This window comes from Anopheles coluzzii, chromosome 2 (genome assembly GCF_943734685.1).
Source record: "Anopheles coluzzii chromosome 2, AcolN3, whole genome shotgun sequence".
In the NCBI taxonomy this organism is placed as follows: domain Eukaryota; kingdom Metazoa; phylum Arthropoda; class Insecta; order Diptera; family Culicidae; genus Anopheles; species Anopheles coluzzii.
Genome location: NC_064670.1, coordinates 69,928,615 through 69,940,599, shown reverse-complemented (window position 1 = coordinate 69,940,599; position 11,985 = coordinate 69,928,615). Strand labels below are relative to the sequence as shown.

The 11,985-nt window shown below is 35.8% G+C and overlaps 1 long non-coding RNA gene across 1 annotated transcript; it reads left to right on the top strand.

Moving 5' to 3' along the window:
• The first annotated feature begins 8,467 nt into the window (after positions 1-8,467).
• On the top strand, positions 8,468-10,781 carry LOC125906572 (uncharacterized). The gene is made up of 3 exons (XR_007451934.1): positions 8,468-9,785; positions 9,876-9,978; positions 10,057-10,781. It is a non-coding gene; the product is annotated as an uncharacterized LOC125906572 (long non-coding RNA).
• Positions 10,782-11,985: the final 1,204 nt, after the last annotated feature.

The window sequence follows — 11,985 nt, the reverse complement described above, 5'->3', positions numbered from 1 at the left end:
AACGATAAAAAATAAATGGTCATAATAGGAACCCTCTCATAACCATATTAAGAACACTAGTGCCATAATTGGACATTTTCCTTGCAACAGTAATCTGGATGTTCCAGTAATTAAAAATATCCAAAACCCAAAATTAAAAAAAAAAAAAACAATATTTTTACACATTACATTATTCCAAATTCTATAGAGGAACCCAAGATCGCGTAAAAGGCGAATTTTTGCAGCCGTGAAAAAAGCGAATTGATAACAAGCTATGTCCATAATTGATACACTGACCCTATGTACGCTAGGTACTCTCGGAATTGTTCCAAAAAATAAACCTGATTTTAAAAATAATATATATATATATATATATATATATATATATATATATATATATATATATATATATATATATATATATATATATATATATATATATATATATATATATATATATATATATATATATATATATATATATATATATATATATATATATATATATATATATATATATATACATATATATATATATATATATATATATATATATATATATATATATATATATATGTAATAACATAAATAAAAATCATCTGTAACAGCGAACAAAGAAGTTCAACTCGGAGGCAAAATGCGATTGTTGCCCTAGTTGAAGAATATATTTAAAATAATTATGGGTTGGTTTGCCAAACTTTGATGTGGGTGGTTTTACGCTACAATGCATGTTTTGTTAATCTTAATGAATATGAACGTAAAAAGTACCATTGTTATGCATTCATTAGCAAATAGTTTCGTTTTCTGTGAGAATTCTATACATTTTCGAATATAGAATTTTTTTGTATGCCCAGAGTTTTTCTTTTTCAATGTGTTCAACTGTCTTGTGGGAAAGTAATAGTACGACAAAAGTCACTCCAAGTATCACACCCCATATTTCTATTACAATTGTAGAGTCGCACAGTGCTTTATTCCATTTCTCTCCCAGATTGATCAATCTGGATTGTCTGTGGATGGATGAATACGACAATTATTTATGACGGGCTAGCGATCAATGTTCCCAAAAAATATGCTTCTGATTTATTAATTGATAGGAAATTTCGTGATAGCTTGTGCACGAATTAATAAAAGGTACACAAATACCAAATGAAGTTCTGAGCTAGTTGCAAATAATTAAAAATGCTTCATTCATTAAGAGATTTATAAAAACTCAACTTAACTATTTTAATGAAAGTGCTGCATTTGTTCTATATTTTATTGTTATCAAAAGTACACCATATGAATCAGTAGAAATGTTTAACGTAACTTTGAAGAATTATCCTCTAAAAAGAACCACATGTCGTTTTATTGTTTCTTTTCCTTTGCCATTATTTAGCTATATCGACTGCTTTCACACATTTTGTCTTCGTTACCAACGGCTGATGGCAAAGAAAATACATCCAGTAGGTAAAAAATGCCGTGACACACCCGGTCGAGTATGGGTTTTACCTATTTCCTAGATGGGTCACAATTTCAGGAAGTAATCTGACTGCACACAGTGGCACACGCACGTACCGACATAAATAAACCTAACCGGGATTTCATGTAGCAGAATTGGTTGTTCAGGTAACAGTCCGCCGCAAGACCGATCATTTGCACCTTTTCGACAAAAAGGTGTGCTACGAAATGTAAAAGGAAAACATTCAACAACACAGAAGCCAGCCCAAAATCTAAGGACCCGTCAAAGACCCTGAAGGATAGAGAAAGAGGGAAAAATGACGATTGCAGGATTGAACATTATTCCCGGTAGGGTCCGATACAAACTCGGTTTGCCATCGATGCTTTAGTCTGCAATCTGATGTCAGTGTGCAAACATACTTCGCCTCGTTGCCGCGAATGTGCAGTACCCAAATTGAACCGAAGATTTCTAACCAATGTGTATCCATCTGATTTTTTATGTACGTGTGCGCAAATCATTTTACTATTCTACGAGCCAATAAGTTCTGGCTCACATCATCAATAAAGAAATCATTTTAAATATAAGGAAAGTCTTAAAAGGTAAGCACAGCAACATTAATTCTAATACTCAATAAGCTCAATAACTCAATCACGTTGAGCAGTGGAAAATTAACATTGGTTACAGCATTGGGCAGCCACTGGAATTAAAGGCCTGCTAAATTGTTTGAAGTGAAAAGTCGTTCACTAACAGTCGTTGCAGCTAAATTTTGATTCTAACTAACCTATGTTTGGCTCTAAAGCATCAATGTTTGACAGTGCGCATCATTTTTTGTATTTAAGGCATCAATTTTTGACTGTTACGGCCAAAGTTTGGAGATAGTTACGGTCGCCATGTAGTAAGTTCGGTTTTAAATACGGTCGCCATGTAATGTGTTACGGCGTACATACGGTACAACAGATCAACGCGTACCATCGCGGTAGATCAGTGTTTCGCTGACATGTATCGAGGTAGAATAAAGCTTTGGTCGAAGCGGACTTTTCAACACTTGATCGTTCAGGCGATCATAGAAATCATTTGGAGGTTTCCCTTACTGGAAACGTTGGAGTTAAGAAGCCTTATCTTGGGTAGCGGGACATAACTACACTCCTGAAATAAATTGGAAGGCGAAGTTTTAAGGCAGCGTAACGTCCTAGCTTGACAGTCCGAACGAATCTGACTTGCCACGGTTGGAATTGATTTTATTTATACTCAATGGGTTTCGTACATTTGGTTTTGGAATGTATTTTTATCCCAATTGAAAGTTATTTATATGAGGTGCAATTTATATTTTATATCGGAGTGAGGTGTCTGTCATGTTGTGCCTATGCTGCGGTTTTAGTGTTTTTACGAATGTTCTGGAAAGTTTAAACTGTTCTAGCCAAAGAACGGGTGCGTCGGTCGATCTTTGCTTACGCTGCGTTTTAGCGATAAGTTCCTATACGTGTCTACTTTGCTGTAGTATCGCTTGAAATGCTTATGCTGCGCGTTTCGGTTGTTTTCGATAAATGTGTCTCAATTGTTTTTTATTATGAACGGTATGGTCTGGGTGTATTGCTATGCTGTGAATTGATTTGCTGATTTGTTATAATGAATGTGTTGCAATGGTGTAATTTGGCTTTGCAAAGTGTGTTACAATGTGTCTATAGCTGATAATGTATATTATAGTAAGCTCTGTATAGCAAATATGATACAGTTGTTATGCTAAATAGAGATGTTAACAACTGTTGGATGTTTTAATGAAGTGAAAAACTGACGGGTATATTCAGGTGAAAACAATAGCTTTAGAGTTTAGAAAATTTTATTGTTTTTTGCTAAAAAAAAATTAAAATTACACAGATTTTGTATTGTTTGTGTAATGTAAAAAAACAATTGTCAAAAATCTGCTGAAATACTTCTATAATTATCATCATCAAATTATCATCCTATAAGACTTAAAACTTGATTACTTATAAGCAAAAATACTACGTTAGAGTCAAAAATTAGTGCGCACTCCAAAAATTGATGCCTTAAAGGCAACATTTGGTGGAAAAGCTACATTAATTATCCATTTTAAAATTCAAAGAAGTCTTCTTTGTCAAAGACATCAACTAATTTTGTGATTCCTCGTGGCCATTTAGATTGTTTAATTATTCTTGTTCTGCCCATAGAAATCACAACAAATTGTAACTTTCAATTAATTGCAGCTGTTTTTGAATTATTTTAAGAAATCAAATGATTTACATTACACTAACTATATTTTACATTTCTATACAACAGTAACATGAATGCGAAATTCAATTTAATATGATGCTAGGATAAACAGTCGTTCAACGTATGATTTACTACTTCTTCTTCTTTGGCTCAACAACCGAAGACGGTCAAGGCCTGCCTGTACCCACTTGTGGGCTTGGCCTTCAGTGACTAATTGATTCCCCCCCCCCCCCCCCATAGCAGGATAGTCAGTCCTACATATGGTGGCGCGGTCTATTTGGGAATTGAACCCATGACGGGCATGTTGTTAAGTTGCACGAGTCGACGACTGTACTACGAGACCGGCTCCAAGGATTTACTACTACTAACTGATCATTTTATTCAAAATAGAAGAATATGAAATTTGAGTAATATAAAAAAAAAACAACAGTATTCGTTCCTTTATATCAGGCATAACAACTTTAGTTGGTTCTTGCCTTAGGTACTCATGGGCTTGGATTACAATGAGTTTATTGGTTTACCGATATAGCAGAATAAACAGGTTTTCGTACGAGGTTTGCGGCCTAACATCAATACATCACATAGAGTAAACCAAGCAACAACTTTATGTTATTAATATTGCAAATTCTATTAGGAATGTAAATAAAAAAAAAATATTTAAAAATGTGACCAGAATCAAATGCCAATATTTGTATCCAAAGAGAACAGCCCGATACACAAACATCATCAGCCACAGAAAACCGTAAACGATGAAAGCAGTTTAAACAACAAGAGTAGTATAACCAAATACCAATAAGAAGAAGAATATGGATTAGCCCAAATGTGAAGGTGAAGTTGCTGGAGGATTGGTTTCATAGATTGCCAAAAAAAATGTAGGGGATTCTGGGGCAAAATGGATAGATGGGGCGAGTGTGTCACCTGCATTATTGGCAAATTAACACGGTTATGATGACATCTAATTATTGAAAAATATCAAATACAATGTTTAAAGCACAACATGAACGTTTCATAACATTACATTAAAAAACAGCAGAATAATTTAGAAAAAAAAAATGTTTGCTCTAAGCTATGTTAATTTCACGATCTCGGAAATAAGCTTCTGTAAGAATTTAACATTTAATTAGAGCAAAAAAAGAATGTGTATCCAAACACATGATATTTATCTATGATTTAATCATTTGAGTATGAGTAACCATTTTGATTGAAAGTAAATTTTTTAGAGTTAAAGTTTGTAAAATGTTTTACATGGGGCAAAATGGTCTTCCCAAGCGGTATTTTTCGGGGATAATGAACACAAACTCATGTTATCTCTTTCTATTCATCATCCCTACTCTCTCACACGCATCGATGAACTTTTACACATCTCTTTGTTCATATTTAAAGGATTTAAAACTGAAAGATAACGATTCATGTTCATGGAGTAGTTATGGTTAAATGGTAATGGTGTAATGTTTGTACCATGGTCGACCTGAGTTCAATTCCATTTTTATTGTTTTCATTGATGATTTAAAGTTTTATTTTATTTTTAAAACATCCAACTCCACTAACTTCAAACCCCTTTACTCATTGTTAAAAATGCGTAGTTAATAGTCAATCTGTTAGTTTTATTGGTTTATTTCTTTCTTTTAATTCATTTAGTATCAGTACCCCTTCATACAACAAAACCAGTAAATAGCACGATAATGAATACCATATCATTGTAGAGCAACTGGCAAAGTGATTCGAAGTAGAACTAGCGAAGTGGTTGGTAGCATCAAGGATGAAGCATGAGCATGAATTGGAACATGAGGGAAAGGAGTGAATCCGAATGTTCATTTCTATGATTAGCTCTTTTTTGCATGGGTTCATAATTCATGTATGTTCGCTATCCCCGGAACTAATCTGTATTTCATTGATGTTTTCGGGGATAATTCGTTAACGAATTATCCCCGAAAAGACCTGCGAAAACCAGCGTGGTTGGGAGCTTGGGTTTATGTTTTGAAAGGACCAACATGATGAGGCTGTGGTATAAGCTAAGGTCGCTACAATACACTAGCTTTATATAAATAAACTGTACTGTATGTCTACTATATCGTCAAGGTCAAGACTAAATTCTTCAACAAAACACTTAAATACTAAACTTAAATATCTACTCTCACAATTCTACCGCGTTGCAAGAGCTTAAACCAAAGCCTGAAGTTCAATGTTGTGGTCTATTTTGCCCCTTTGTTTTATTTATAGGGTTCAGCACACAAAATCAAATTCAAAACAATAAACTACTTATTTTCTACTTATTTTATTCGTTGTAATAAAAGTCGAGTTATTGAGTGATGAGAGCTAGTAGATACAGACGAACAAACATTAAGTTTTATTTATAAATAAAATAAGATTGATATGTATTTTTACCTGTAATGAATTCTTTAAGTTTTCATAAACAACGCAAACTTGTCAGCTCCATATATTAGTATATATCATTATTTAAAAAAAACTCACAAAAAAAATCACGTGTTTAGTGTTTATTTTGCTATTTTGAATACTTCACTTAACTTGTTTATCATGCTATTTTGAATGATCGTTCTATAAAATATTTATACCTACCCACGGGTAAATAAGTGTAACCTCACTTTATCATTATCAAATCCTAATTCAATTGATACGAAATAACCTGAACTAATATCTGAGTTGCTAGCCGTTGAAATCCATTTTTATCACACAAACATGTTCAATTTAAATTGCTAATGTTCTCTCGACACCTCGGAGCTCCACGTAGCCACTTAGTTTGCGTAGTGCTCCGCCCCTGCTCTCGAGTAATGTGAGCACTGCTTTATACCAAACTGCTTTTTGTCATTCTATGATTATATACGTTAAATATTGCCGTTCATGTGATCTGGTTTTGTAAAAATATATCGATTTATTCAATCGGGCAAAACAAGGCCTAAAACCCAAAAATATGACGCATATTTGTTGTGCTATACATTTGATTTGACTGCAAGGACATGTTATCCTATTTGGAGTGACGTCATTCGTGGACATGCTCGCCTTCACAAGCTTTCGAGACTTACAGGCCTATCATATACGTCGAACGATTCTCGAATCCATCAGAAGCCCCAAAATCGAACCCCGTCAAACATTGCGAGGGTTGCGATTGGTATCATCTGCTCGAAATCTATTTAAATATATCTAAAAAAAATATTTTAAAATATTTTTCTGCTCGAAAAAACATATTTTAAGTAATATTAATTTTGTATTCACTAGTTAATTTGGCCCGGTTACAGGGTTATGCAAGATCATATCTGGTGTATATAATTAACTGCATGTAAAGGATTTCTTAAAAGACAACGCAAATTCCAAGTGGTTGTTAATTCCAAGTGATGCATTCATAAGCGATGCATTAATCCCAAACCCATGTTGAACCTGAAATTTTATACAATTTATTCTGGTGCTGGAACTGATTCCATTCCCATATAGGTGTTATAATTAGTCATGAACCTGATCCTAGAACTGATCCTAACCCCTTACTGGTCATTTAACTGATCCTGATCCATTCCGAAGATATATCTTGACCCTATAGGGTAAACGTACCTATAGCGGTGTAGTACCAGTGGTGGTAATGGTAATGCTTTTAAAATGTGCTCTGTTGTGTCTCTAGCGGTGGACTGTAACTTGAGGGGGTGGGGTAGTAGGTTTTCTTTCACCGTAAAATTGGGAGCCCTTACGGACAAGACGATCTCTCTTCGTTGATATCGCATGCAAGACTAAAAATTCATTTATTGTCACTTCAATTCTACTGTCACAAAAATCCAAACCCAAGCAGCAAAATGTCAGTTTGCCCAAGTCGTTCGCTGCTTGCGCAACTCGCACAACATGCTCCATACGATAATTTAAGAGCAATTAAGTTATTTATGTCATTGTTTCATATTTTCTGATATTTTAAAAAGGCTATAAAAGTAAAATTGGGCCATTCCATTGAAGTGACAGAAAAAAACCCATATTTTGTGAAATGTGTCAACATTCTCCCAAAATCTTAAGGATTTCATAACGAAACTCATATTTTTGTTAACGCTTTAAATAGCCACATAGCAACGCAATAAATATTTTTTTTAACATAGCTTTCATGAAATATTGTTGGTTTACTAAAATTTATTGCCTTTGAACCATATTTTTGCATTTGCGTGCGTTTTTTACCATAGTCCCATTATAGATACACAAAACAGGCACTCATAGTTATAAAATTAGTAAAAACAGGACATTTTATTTTTTTTCCAAGGTAATTGTTAACACTTCATATTGTTTTTACAAAAATAAGCAACAGAAATGAGTTTCCTGTAAGTAATTTACAAAATAAAGGCCGAAATTCGCATATCCAACTGAGTGAAAAATCGACTTTGAATCAAGCACATCCTTCCCAGCTTGGGTAGACTACAGTCGTTATACAGTTTTTTAGTCAATATTTTTTTCACTCAAATTTATACATTTTTTACGGTCTAATTATGTATGAAATCAATATTATGGATGTGATTCTTGCTATTCAAATGAAAACAGCTTCAAAACTAAGTTCCATATATATTTTACACAGTTTTTAAGATACCTCAAACAGTTAGTGTTTACCAACACTATAGTAACACAATACGACGACTATAGGAACCATGCCATAGGTACAACGAAGTCGCCATAAGCATATACTTTTTTCGTAAATTTGTTGTGTTTGACGGTGTAAATGCTTGTGATAGCGAAGATTAAACATGTTTCCATTGCTATGTGTTAAAATATTTATAAATTTACTTTCCTGACACACGTACTGAAATTGTATATATACCGGTATAACGGCTCCAAAAACCGTACCGTACTGATCCCACATTGGATCCTTTCGCTATTGGAACTGAACCCCATACTGATCGTTGAACTGATTAATATTCCATGTCAGTCATGGAACAGATCCTGATTCCGAGCCCTGACGGCCAAGCAACACGTACCGGACGACATCGGACGATGCCATAAAACGTAGGACCGCAGACAAGAGATTCGCGTCGGGCCGGGCCGTGTCGGATCACAGTGGGCCGATTTTGTATGAGATTTGACAGTTGGCTTAAACGGATTTATGGCATCGTCCGATGTCGTCCGGTACGTGTAGCTTGGCCGTGATACTACTCCCTTTTATATTTCGGAACCTAAATAGTACCTGAATCTGACTCACTAATGGAACCATACAGTCCAGTTTTCATATTTTTATTTCTTGTTGCATCGAGGGATCCCAAGGTACTATCGTCAACTCGGACATCTTAACAACATGTCAATCACATGGACCGTCGCCCTAAGAAAGGATTGACTATCCAGCTAAGTGATACTAAGTATCGAAAACCTGTATAGAGGCCGGTATGACCCGTTACTCTTAAAAAAAGGTCATTTGTTTCAGTTACTTTTTCGTATGAATGTTTTCGCTACGTTTTCATACATCCGGATCCAGTTTTTTTACCACTTATTGGAAAAAATTACTTACACGTTGTAGAAGACAATTTTTAGTTATACTTAATCCAAAAATTAGGCCCATGTATAGAAAAATATTGAATGACAACTGTTAATAATAATTAACGTTAGATTCGATCTGTCGGTGTTATCTACCGACAGAGCGCGGTACAAACGCGTAGTGTAGGAAGCATCCGATACCGATCGAGCCGAATATTCCCGATCGCTCAAAGGCTCCCGAACGTCCTGGCAAAGGCAATGACCGAAGGCCACTCCCAAGTAGCAACCGAAGCTTTTTTCTCCCAGTTTCAACCCCCTCATGTCCAAAAACTGCCTTCGCTTACTATTCCTATCCCGTTTCTACATTCCACAACGTTTGTTGCGTTCTCGCTCATCAGGGTGTTAGTCAATTCTCTCTTGCCACACGAAGAGAATTCTCCTGCACACTTCGTATGTTGGATTCTACCCATCCCTGTTGAACACACGTCATTTTCTTCCATCGCACTCATCAGGGTGTTTGCTCTTTTCCATCCAAGCCAAAGAGCGACTTCAGTGTGCTCTGAACCGTGGATGTGAGAGTGTGTGTTTGTGTGCTGCGTGAACTATTTTTCCTGCGTGAAACACTTTCCATACTGCGCCATCCGCGGTGTTCTTTCTGCTTCATCGGAGGACGAATTTTTATCATCTAATTGTTTGGGTAAGTGTCCTTTTCTAAGTGTCTAGTGCTATGTGACATTTATTCTAATTCTAATATTATTCTAATATGCAATGTTTTGCACATTACAAGTTTCAGATGTGTGCTGCTACCGCTAGCTGTTCCTAAAACTACTTAAAAAGTGTGACACTGTGTGCACAGGCGTTAGAGTTTCAATTGATCCTCAAGCACAAAGGTAAGTTTGTCACATCTTTAAATCAAGTGTAATCTTTTTAACAAAGTGTGTCTATTAATTGTGTACTTTCATCAACAGCCTTCATACAACACCGCGGTTGAGGCGCGCCAAATCTGATGACATCTTTCCTGAACCAAGCAGGCTGAACACGCGCACCACCACGGGCTCCAGCGCGGTGTGAAGAGGGAAGAAGAAAAGACAGAATTGGAAACAGCCGCGCCAGGCTTCCAACCACCGTGTGTGTGTATGTAAGTATGTGAGAACACATGTGTGAATCTTCTTGTGGGAACTGCAAAAAGAAGAGAATAAAGAGTGTGAAGCAGCTAGACTGCCGCAACCAAATCAAGAGAGTGAATTCTCATTTCAATCCGAAAAACTGGGAGAGAGTGATGACATGCGAGAGAGAATAAAACTAGAAACACGAGAGAGGACACGAAGCGCTTTCGGGTTTTTTTTCGCCTTCGCGCACATTTTGCTTTATGCGCGCGAAAAAGTGAGCCTTGATCAGCGCGATGGCTCCCATACAAAGGCCTTCGGCTTTGCTATCTGGGCTCTTTCGCGGTAGCCCGAGTAAAGCGATTGATTTTTAGCGTCGCAATAAAATAATAATATAGACTGCTTAAGAAAACGCTTGTTTTTAATACCAAATACTACTACGGGCGAAAGAAAGAGTGCTGTTGCAATAGTTTGCAACAACCACGAAAAAACGTTCAATTATTAAATTCAGACTGTAATTTGTATCATTCTTCTCAATACCTTTCAAATTACTAAAAACTAAGTCGGCGTTGCGTTTTCTATAGTCGATGTGGTTGTCATTGCATGAATGTAAACTTAGCAAAAAACATCCAAGCTATCGCTTGAATGTAACGCTGATCAGCCTTTACTAGAATTTTATAATAGAGATATTTATGTATTATATTTATATTTATATATTTTTGCAGTGTTGTTCGTCGAAAAGATCACGCTTTATACCCGTCAAACATTGCGAGGGTTGCACGTGGTATCATCTACTCGAAACCTTAAGATCCCGTCAAACATTGCGAGGGTTGCAAGTGGTATCATCTGCTCGAAATCTTAAGATATTTTAAAAATATTTTAAAATATTTATTTTTTATTCAATTATAATTGTTTTGCTGTGTTATTTGTCGAAAAGATCGCTATAAAATTAGGTGTTTAGTAAGCTATAATTTGCAATGTTATACCTGCTCTCGGGGTGCTATAATTATAACTGCTAAAACTAGCGGCGAAAAAACTGCCTAGGCACGCAAGCTCTTTAATGCGAGGGCTCTGGGACGGTGAACTTGTATGGCGTGCGAGCCCTCGCGCGCCCTCGCAAATCGCTGTCAATTGCATGGCGGGACTGCTAAAACTAGGGGTGAAAAAACTACCAAGGCGCGCAAGCTCTTTTATGCGAGGGCTCTGGGGCGGTGAACTTATATGACGTGCGAGCCTTCGCGCGCCCTCGCTAATCGCTGTAAATTGCATGGCGGGAATTTGTTATTATAGCATCGCGAGATCACGTTTAGCAAAGCGATTTGTAGCAGACTAAACACCTGAATTTTGACATTTTATTTTGAAAAAAGCCAATAAAATTGATAAAGTGATCTTTTCGACGAATAACACCACAAAAAAAATTATGGATAAAAAATAAATATTATTTAAAATATCATAAGATCTCGAGCAGATAATACTACTTGCAACCCTTGCAATGTTTGACGGGATACTAAACTTCTGAATTTAGACATTTTATTTTGCAACAATCCACAAAATTTGAAATAGTGATCGTTTCGACGAATAACACTGCAAAAAATATATATTTATGAATAAAAAATAAGTATTATTTAAAATATCTTAAGATTTCGAGCAGATGGTACTACTCGCAACCCTCGCAATGTTTGACGGGCTGGAGCAGCCAGGAAATAAAGTTGACAAAAGTTGACAAAAAGTGAAAAATTTGACGTTCGAGAAAAAGCGTTAACAAACAGCTTTTTGGCGAAGTTGTGGCCA